The sequence below is a fragment of the Canis lupus genome, chromosome X (genome assembly GCF_011100685.1).
Source record: "Canis lupus familiaris isolate Mischka breed German Shepherd chromosome X, alternate assembly UU_Cfam_GSD_1.0, whole genome shotgun sequence".
Lineage (NCBI taxonomy): Eukaryota > Metazoa > Chordata > Mammalia > Carnivora > Canidae > Canis > Canis lupus.
In genome coordinates, this window is record NC_049260.1 from 67,678,273 (window position 1) to 67,689,455 (window position 11,183).

The 11,183-nt window shown below is 32.6% G+C and overlaps 1 non-coding gene across 1 annotated transcript; it reads left to right on the forward strand.

Moving 5' to 3' along the window:
• Positions 1–1,033: 1,033 nt before the first annotated feature.
• LOC119868653 lies at positions 1,034–1,124 on the forward strand. Its single transcript, XR_005386630.1, has one exon. It is a non-coding gene; the product is annotated as a small nucleolar RNA SNORD55/SNORD39 (small nucleolar RNA).
• Positions 1,125–11,183: the final 10,059 nt, after the last annotated feature.

Below are 11,183 nucleotides of genomic sequence, written 5' to 3' on the forward strand. Positions count from 1 at the left end.
AGCCATCTAAGACATCATAACAAATTTAAAATTTTAAAGGCATTATAAATATATTGCCAAAAATACCTTAAAAATAAGTAACAGAATTGTTATTTTTGCTCAGGTATAGATCCACCCAACCCATCTATTCTTTTTTCCTTTAATTCATGTATTCATTCAATAAACATTTATTGATTGCCTACTCTGTGGTACTGATGTTAAGGACAATAAGATGCAGTCTTTTCCCTGGAGATACTCATAAAACTGTTGTGAAGATAAAATGAAATAATTGGTTCAAAAGTGCTTTCAAAAGTTAAAAGTACTTTACAAATGCTAGGCATTTTTATTGTAAACTCCCAGTATGTGTGATGATTATTTAATAAGCTTAAATAGTGTTTACAGATAGCTCATTTGAGTTAATTAGGCCTTGTGACCATCTTTTTCTTAATTTTTAAGTTAATTTTGGGAAATAAGTATGGGAAAAGTCTTAGTAGCAAGACTTTTATAATTATAATAATATAGTTATCTAGACTCTATGGAACTTTTTGTTTATTTCTCTCTCTTTTTAAAATATTTTATTTATTTATTCATGAGAAAGGCAGAGACATAGGCAGAGGGAGAATAAGGTTCCTTGTGGGGACCCTGATGTGGGACTCGATCCCAGGACCCCAGGGTCATGCCCTGAGTCAAAGGTAGATGCTTAACCACTGAGCAACCCAAGTGTCCCTGGAATTTATGTTTCAAAGCAGTTTTATATCCTTTTATCATATTTCATGCTGTGAAAATCATATGTGAGGGGTAATTATTTACTTATTTTAAGAATGGAGATTGCTTTTCTCTCAGAGAGGTGCATCCTTTATATCCCCTGTAAAATCTAGTTTCCAATTGGAGCTTGATCCCTATCCTGGCCCTGTGTCCTAGTGAGGATGCACCTCTCTACCTATATTTTTGACTGATGAATAGAAACAGATTTTAGCAGGTCAGTAACTGATAGAATGATCTCAACTCTCATCTATGTGAACCTTAGTTTCCTTCATCTAAAAAATGATCATTTAGTGGATGATAACACTTCATCCACTAAATGCTGATGCTTTAAGCTCCTGAGTGTGCAAGGGGGGAGTCAACCTTGAAGAGCTAAGCATGTGGGGGAGGGGAAACATTCATTTAAAGAGTTCCAGCTGAAATATACTGCTAGTATAAGTGCAAATTAGAATTTGTTTATCTTCTTATCTATTACATGAAGGAATAAGGTATGGACAATACTATGACTGAACTAACCAGAATATTTTCACATACCACTTTTGTGGTTAAGTTGTCTTTTCTTTGGAGTCAGTGCTATCTAAACATTTGGTACAGATGCAATTGCTGGTGACAGAAATAAATGGGAATAGGGCATTTTCAAAAAGATATATTAAAGATGTCAATAGTAACAGCCTCACAATCCAAATGCCTAATGCATTGAATGTTTTAGTGATATAATTGAATTTTATTTAATGCAGTGACAAAAAATCCTATGCTATATATATTATGTGAGTATAAAATGGATTAGATAAAGCTAGAAATAAATATAATTATTTTCTAGCACTACAATCCTCAGTGCTCCTAATTGTATATATATGATAGCTTCTAATTCAGTTAGGATCAACTATATTCCACATTAGCTTGTCTGTTTAAATCCATGCATTGTACTAGAAAAAAGCCCATTAACTTAATAATATCAATTTAGTTAGTTCTAGCTCATTAACACTGACACCAAAAGTGTTGTAGAAGAAGACTTTGGATAATTTTGTTCCTTACATAATTCGTTAGAGCCTTAAAGACCTCTTGCCACCATCTACTCTTTCCTTTACACTCTCAGTCACAGCCAAAATTCATCACTGGTTCATTTTTACATGTACATTCAGAAGGCATCATTTATTGCTGTTGTTTGAAAGTCAGCTTTTCAGACTAAAAGAGAAATCACTTGACCTTTCCTAGCCACAATCTCTCATTTGACAACTTTGAAAGTCACAATTCACTATAAATGTCCAAATATTCTACCAGAAAAGAAGCCTGTAAAGGTTTCACTGTTGAGCTTTTCCTATCTTGAATTAATTTTTACTGATGTATACATATGTCATTTTTTAAAGATTTATTTATTTATTTGAGAGAGAGAGTGTGTGTAAGTGGGGCGATGGGCAGATGGAGAGTATCTTCAAGCAGACTCTCCCCTGAGCATGGAGTTGTTTGTGGGGCTCAATCCCACAACTCATGAGATCATGATATGAGTTGAAACCTGACACTTAACTGATTGAGCCACTCAGGTGTCCCTGTATGGTTGGTTTTCATCTTGTACAGCTGAATGGTCAAAAGAGCAGACTAGAATGATGTTCAATATAAATCAAGACCACTCATTAAGATGTTGAGATTATTAAGGATAAATAACATCCTTATGTTATTTATGAATAGAACATATGAATAGAAACATATGTTTTTAAATATTTTATTTATTTATTCATCAGAGACACACACAGAGAGGCAGAGCATAGGCAGAGGGAGAAGCAGGTTCCCTACAGGGAGCTTGATGCAGGACTTGATCCCGGGACCCCAGGATCACAACCTGAGCCAAAGGCAGGCGCTCAACCACTGAGCCACCCAGGTTCCACTAAAGGGAATATTTTGAGTATCCAGTACCTATTTTTTCTGGCTTAGGAATGGCTTATTACACAAAGTACAAATGAGCTACTTTTTTCTTATTTAAAAATACAAGATTGCTAAAAAATCTTTAGGAATTTTTATTCCTAAAAAATAACAGTTTCAAGCTAGTTTTGTACACTCTGAGCAATCTGGACACATCATGTACTTTTGTCCCATCAGTATTTGCTTAAAAGAAGTCTTTCCCTACAAATTAGTGTTTCACATCCTACTGTTAAATAATTTGCTTCTTAGAACCAAATGCAGTATCCAAAGGCTATTGTGTATATTTTCTCCCTTATTATCTTTTAAAAAATATTTCAAATATAAAAATATGTAATATATATGTAAATTATAAAGTATAATATGTCAGTGAACCCACTATCCAACTCAATAACTGAAACATTACCAAAAACTTGCATCTATTTATGTGCTTATCCCTTTACCTATACTTCTGCCTCCCCACCAAATGTAAGCACTCTCCAAAATTTTGTGTTTAACTTCTTCTTGTTTTCTATACTGCTTATTTGAAAATAAATATTTATTTATTTATTTATTTATTTATTTATTTATTTTATTGGTGTTCAGTTTACTAACATACAGAATAACCCCCAGTGCCCGTCACCCATTCACTCCCACCCCCCGCCCTCCTCCCCTTCCAACACCCCTAGTTTGTTTCCCAGAGTTAGCAGTCTTTACGTTCTGTCTCCCTTTCTGATATTTCCCACACATTTCTTCCCCCTTCCCTTATATTCCCTTTCACTATTATTTATATTCCCCAAATGAATGAGAACATATAATGTTTGTCCTTCTCCGACTGGCTTACTTCACTCAGCATAATACCCTCCAGTTCCATCCACGTTGAAGCAAATGGTGGGTATTTGTCATTTCTAATAGCTGAGTAATATTCCATTGTATACATAAACCACATCTTCTTTATCCATTCATCTTTCGTTGGACACCTTTCGAGGACATCTTTCGAGGTTGTGGAGAAAAGGGAACCCTCATACACTGTTGGTGGGAATGTGAACTGGTGCAGCCACTCTGGAAAACTGTGTGGAGGTTCCTCAAACAGTTAAAAATATATCTGCCCTACGACCCAGCAATTGCACTGCTGGGGATTTACCCCAAAGAAAATAAATATTTAATTTTAGAAACAATTTATAGAATTATAGAATGTCACAGCTGGAAATAACCTGTGAGATCATCCAGCTTGACTCTGTCACTTTACATAAAGGGAAACTGAGATCCCTGGCAGGTAGAATGAGGCTATCTGGCCATTGGGTAGAAATTTATTCATCATTTGGGAGGTTGGAAATACATTAATGTTCTATGAGTCTACTATCTATTCAGTAATGACTGCAATCATAATAATTGATATTCAAATACTTAGCAATAAAACTAGGTGCTGTAGTTTTTAAATAGGAAGTCTTTGTAACTTAAAAATGTAAAAATTATATAAAAACATATTTACAGAAAAATTGCCTATAAATCATAATTACATATATTGTATTTTAGTCTCTGAATTCTATTATAAACCCAGAACATCATTTCCATTAAAAACTTTAACATACGCAGTAAATTCTTCTAAAGGGCACATCTCAATAAAATGATTTCTGATGAAAATCTGCTCTGATTTTCTTTGGAATTATATTACTGCATACATTATATATATAATAAACTATATATAATATTATATATATTTATATATAATATAAATACATATAATAGTTACATATATAACTATTATATATTACATATATTATAACTATATATAACTAATATTTATATATAATATAAATACATATAATAGTTTCAGACCAGCTAAGCAGATTAATTTCCAAAATAGTCTCTAGAAATTATAGCATATTATTCTTTTGATATCACAGTCATCTCCTTATAGAATTGATAACCTAAGACTTCTTTCTGATGGCTCGTCATTGTCACACTCCATATGTTGGTTAATGGACTCATTTGAGGGGAATTGTGAATAAAATGGTATTGATTTAGCTAAGGAACATTACAATGGAATATTACACAGCCATAAAAAGGATGAGATCTTGTTATTTGTGACAACATGGATGAACCTAAGGGTATTATGCTAAGTGAAATAAGTCAGACTGAAAGAAAGAAATACCATATGATTTCACTCATATGTAGAATCTTAAAAAAAATGAATAGACAAACAAACAAAAAGCACAATCAGACCTGTGAAAAGAACAAACTAATGGTTGTCGGGGGGAATGAGCAAAATTTGGGAAGGGGAGAGAGAGATACAGGTTTCCAGTTATTGAATGAACAAATCATGGGAATAAAAGGCACAGCATAAGGGGAAAAAAGGAATAACATTTAGCAAAGGTTTCATGCTTTGTAAACACAGTATCATGTATCCCTAATTGTTTACTAACTAAGGCTATTTAAGCTGGAGCTTCATACCTTCCTACTGAGGAAATTAAAGGAATTCTGAAGTCTTTTTTTAAGATTTTATTTTTTTACTTATTTTATTTTTTTGTATTTTTTATTGGAGGTCAGTTTGCCAACATATAGCATAACATCCAGTGCTCATCCCATCTTTTTTAAAAAAGATTTTATTTATTTGAAAGAAAGGGGGAGGAGCAGAGGGAGAGGGACAAGCAGACTCTGTGCTGAGCATGGAGCCAGGTGCAGGTCCAATCCCATGACCCTGAGATCATGAGCAAAATTAAGAGTCAGATGCTTAATCAACTGATCCAACCAGGCACCCCTTGAACTCTTATAAATTGAATATTCAGTATTTATCTGTTCTTAAATTCATAGTTTTGTCCACAGTTGAATCTCACTAATTTGTGTTAATGGGGAAGTAGTTAAGTCTGAAATGTAGATAGGCACTGACTAATAGAACTTCCTATAATGATGAAAATAATTTTCCATGATGTCCAATATGATAACTACTATCCACATGTGACTTACATAGCACTTGAAATATGGCTAGTGTGATTGAGTAATTGAATTATTAGTTTTATTTACTTTAATAATTTAAATAGCAACATTTGACTAATGGCTACCATTTTGGGCAGCTCAGATAGAAACTATCAAAAGGTTAATTTGGTGATATTCAAGAAATAAGTATATAACTGTAAAGATTCATCCTATTAGACACATTTGCCTGAGTTGATAAGCATTTGTAATTAGTATGCTGTTTGTTTTGACATAAATAATTTTAGGCTAGTTTCTTATGTGAGTGAAACAAATCAAAATTGAGAAAGTGTTTATTTTCTTGATACATCCTTTTTTATAATGTGGGGAGAAATCCATCACCCTACACTCTATTAGTGCAGCTACATATTCTAAATTTATTAGTGTAGATATATTGTTTTCTCACAAGGACTAACAATAGAGAGGCACACAGTGATACAATTTTTTTTATTAAACATAAGGTATAATAATAATTTCAACATCAAAATAGAACAAAACCTACCAATCAAAATACTAGACCTCAAAATATTTAGTTCCTATGATAGAGTCTTAACTACATACCTGGTGTAACCATTTCTGTGACTAGGAAAAGGGATCTTAGAATTAAGTTAATCAGTGCCTAAACATTATCTGTGGTTTTTTACTGAGGTGCCATTTTCATTTAGGAAGCATAATAATGACCTTAATATGAATATGTAGGTTTCATCCATGAAAATATTGGTTTTTACAGTCTCTAAAGATCCATTAGAACTGGTTTGTAGGGGGACCTGGGTGGCTTTGTGGTTGAGTGTCTGCCTTTGGCTCAGGTTGTGATCCTGGGGTCCTGGGATCTAGTTCCACATCAGGGTCCTTGCAGGGAACCTGCTTCTCCCTCTGCCTACATTTCTGTCTCTCTCTGTGTCTCTCATGAATAAATGAATAAAATCTTTAAAAAACAACTGGTTTGTAAAGCAGGCCCTACATTTTCATTGAAAACTCTCAAAAAGAATGGTTATTTGTCGCTATATTCCTAAAATCAAAAGAGAATCTTTTTTCATTTACTGTTGGCTTCTAATCATGTGAAAAAGGAAACATTACCATTCTGTCCTAAACATTGGGCCACAATTAAGGCAAAATAGGTTTAGATCCTCAGTGTACTCAGGTTGTAAACAGTAGCCTGACATCAACTGAAAACAAGGAAATAGGGTGTAGGTTGGATTATTCCTACAGTGTAACAAGTGTAGTAGTCATGTATGATGTGGACATTAAAAGACCATGTTAAAACAACTTTACCAAAAAACCAAAACAGTTATCAGAAATGAAAAGTGAATTATCAAGTTTTAAAATGTTCAAGAGCTTTGGGAAGTGTGTATTTGTCATTATGTTTAATTTGCACATACTTCACTGAGGAAAAAGCCAGGGGAGCTAGGCTGAGAACACAGCTGTACAGGCAGCTCAACTAATTGCCTCTCCATCCTCAACCTCATTTATCTTCATTTCTTCCCAATTATATCAAATTATCAATAGTCTCTGTTGTATCAGTCTTAATCCCCTTTATTCAGGCAGCATTAGATAGTGGCAGATGAATTCTTGGAGGCAGTCAGAGTAAATAACCATGAAATGCCACCTCTGGCAGATGGCATTGCTCACAAGAAATGTGACAAAACATTAGGAATTTATAACTGGGCATTGGTATGAGGATGCAAGCTGTTAATATTTTTTTAAAGATATCAAGGTGGTACATGGTAAAAATGTACTGCATATTTCAAAGAAAAAATACAAAGGTGTAGGTGTTCATATCTCAAAAGATTAATACATTTTTAGATGGTATGTTCCCATTGAACACTGTAACCATGATATCCTTTCATGCCATATTTTATGATAATAAATGGCCTATTTTCATATGAAGCAAGGAATACACATTCTGCATTTAAAGATAGAATATCATTTATTTTTCTTTCTTATCAACAGACTGTGCAATATTTATTGTGTCTATTTCCAAATTGAAAATATGCTTTAAAATTGTAAAAAAAAGAAATGTCAATAAGAAAACAGTGTTTGGAAACATTTAAATTCTTTATTTGGAAAAGTAAGACAGAATAAAAATCATATTTGTGTCGTTTACAAAATAGAAGTAATAGAAATCTAAAGCGTTTCTCTTCAACAAATGTGTTGATTTGCCAAAATAATTACATAACACATTGTTTTTATGAATTTAATCTTCAGAATCATATGATCTTTAGATGTTATTACAAAGATGCAACAGTTGAAATAATAACGATCTTTAAAATGAAATATAAAATAATAAAATAGGACACTTATTGTATCTTATTATCAAGTCAAAGATCTTTTAGTAAGAGCTAGTGGATTTATATTTGACCTTTTCTATGACACAACCCTGGTTAGGGAGTGGGTGTCTCTGACATATTAACACTAGATGCTAAATTCAATGGAATGATGAAAAATTGGAATGATGACCCCTTTCTTCAGTGACAGAGAAGGGGTAAAGGGGACAAAACTATGAAGCTGCCTGCTTCCATGGCATCCCAAGGTACCAAATCTCTAAGCCCTTTTATCTTCTCCTTTTTAGGCTACTCTTGGGTAACTGTATCTTACATCGTCGTCTGTCTCCTGCATTGTCTTATCCAAGTTAAATCTCAGAAATATTCTTTCTCATCTCAGTTTCTTCAGTAGTTTAAATTTTGCATATTTTCTGTATAAAATGTATCTAAGCTGCATGAAGTAAACATGTATGAATTGAGTTGTTAATTGAGCTCAGAAAATAATAATTTCTAGCTTTTTTTCCCCCATACTTACTCTTGAGGCTTCTTAATTCGAAACCGAAATTTCAAGGCTACTTTTATATTGTGCAGCATTAGGTTGGGACAGTTTAGGAAATTTTCATGAAATCATAGGCTAAGTTGTCCCCACACTGATGTATCAACTGTTCATCTCACTTTTATTTAGAGTTTGAATCCGTGCTGTTTTTTTGCTCTACAACCTGGACAAAACATATTATTACCATTGACAACTTAATGCAAAAACATATTATAGACAAATCCAAACTTTTAAGATGTCTATGGTATTGTAATGTCAATAGCTCTAGAGCTACTAATATTTTATAACACTTTGAAAAGTTACTTTTAAAATGTAACATACTTTGCTTTCAGTGTGAGGCATAGGTGATATTATTTTTTCTAAATGTATTTATTATGTCAGATTGTCAACCTTGGAAACAAAAGTTTGTAAATTGGCCAAAAGTACCAGACATCTTTTGCTATTTTTGCTTCACTGCCAGTGCTAAAAAGCTGAGGTGTGTGGTGTGTCAGTGCATATTTAACTTTTCATTCTTACAGGAATGAGTCTGAGCTTAATGGTGTTTATGTGTTGGGATATAGTAGACTGAGAACAATAAATATATTATAAATAATAAATTGAATTATGCAACTGAATGGGCAAAATAGACTCATTTGTTTAAATTCTATTCCTCTTTTATTAGCATATCATATATACCATGAAGAGGCAAATTTAAATAATTCAATAATGTAAAAATTCAATTTTTATAAATTTTTAAAAAATTTTTTATTTATTTATGATAGTCACACACAGAGAGAGAGAGAGAGAGAGAGGCAGAGACACAGGCAGAGGGAGAAGCAAGCTCCATGCACCGGGAGCCCGACGTGGGATTCGATCCAGGGTCTCCCGGATCGCGCCCTGGGCCAAAGGCAGGCGCTAAACCGCTGCGCCACCCAGGGATCCCATAAAAATTCAATTTTTAATTAAAAATTTCAAACATTAAATTGTATTATTTTTAATATTAATTTTGCACCTCCATATTTGCTGAATTTTGAAAATGAATATTGAAACATAACCAAGAGGTTCTTAAACTTTTATAACTATTGCACTGCTCTTGACAAAATAAAACTTGTTAAAGATAACCAAGGATCATCTCATTGCAGAATATATAATCATATTTTGAAACATTTGCCTAATATGTATAAATGTGTGTATATGTATGTGTATTAAAAATTGCAGCTAAATGATTAACACATTAAGTATTTTTACACAATATTTTATTTCTTTCTTTGAAAAATGTATTCAAAGGAATAATCTGGAGTCAAACTATCAGACAATTTTTTTTTACCTTCCTGCCTATGGTGCATTGAATGGAAATTTGGAAAGCAAATAAATAATGCTTCTCCTTGATCACTAAAAAAATTAGGATATCTGAACTGCATTCACCACTATTTTCATTTAAAAAATCTTAGTGGCTTTTCCAACAAGTAAATTTATTTTATTTATTTAATTCATTATGACTTGATTTTAAAATGGTATTTCTTTATCTAGGACTCGGCTCACAGACAGTTGAAATCATGTGTTTCACACTCATAAATCTGTATGTATGTCTGACTCCATTCCATCATGCTTAATATGATTTTCTTGAATTTGTTTCTTTACGATATGGTAAGCATATAATATCAAAAGAATGCCACTATGAAAAGTATGTGCTCTTTTTTCCCCCATCTATCTATATCACTATATACTTCTCTCGACTTAAGGTATTTCTATTGTATTTTGAATTAGATATATTTTCATAACTTTAAGCCCATGGCTTTTGGCATCTTTTTCTGAAGATGCTTTCTCAGTTTTCTTCACAAAGTGTCTCATTTTGCTCCTCAGAGTCTAAACAGTATCATGCACATTCACAGTCAAAGCTTCAGTTAAAAGTATTAGTGTCAATATGCCTTGTATAAACACTATTGATAATAGTAGCTTGATGTGTGTGTTCTAGAGTCTGTTTTGATTCAACTCCTTACTGGCTGTGTGAGCTTGGACAAATTAATCTTTTTGAGTTAAGGTTTTTTTCTATAAAGTGTAACTGATTATAGTACCTACCATATAGGGCTGTTGTAAGGATTAGATGAATAGTTTCTGGAACATATCAAGTGCTCAATGTGCTTTGAACATTTTTCTGGAACAATTTAGGGTCTCAATAAATATGATTCCCATTGATATTAGATTTATATAATTTTTTCTAAGTAGTGACTCACAACGACTAATTGTAGTTTTAATTACTCAACATAGTTGAGTAAATAAATTGCATTTATTAACCGCTTTGATACCATCAGCAGTAAGTCATAAGTCCTTTCATATTAGAAGTGAAAGACTCATTCCATATATCCATAGGCACACTGAATGCAGGCCTAGTAAAATTTTCTTGTCAATTCTATAATTGTTACATGTTGTTTTGTTAATTGTTATATATTGTTATTGTTATTTTCATTCTATAATTATTTATTTCCATCTTCTGTACCATTTCCTTCTTTTTTTCCTTTTCATTTTTTAAAAGTTATGTTGCTCTACACTCTCTTTTATTCCATCTAAAGTTGTTTGATTTATTTAATGCTTTAGCTTAACAAAATATATGTCTCTTTCCCTTTGTATATTATGCTAGGCTCCTGCCTTATATTTCAATTCATTAACTTTTCCTCAGCTTTATAGATTTTAATGAATTTGAGTCTTCAGCTAAAAACATTAAAATGTAATCTGTCTCTCTAAAATAAATAAATGAGGGGCAAATGGGTGACTCAGTGGTT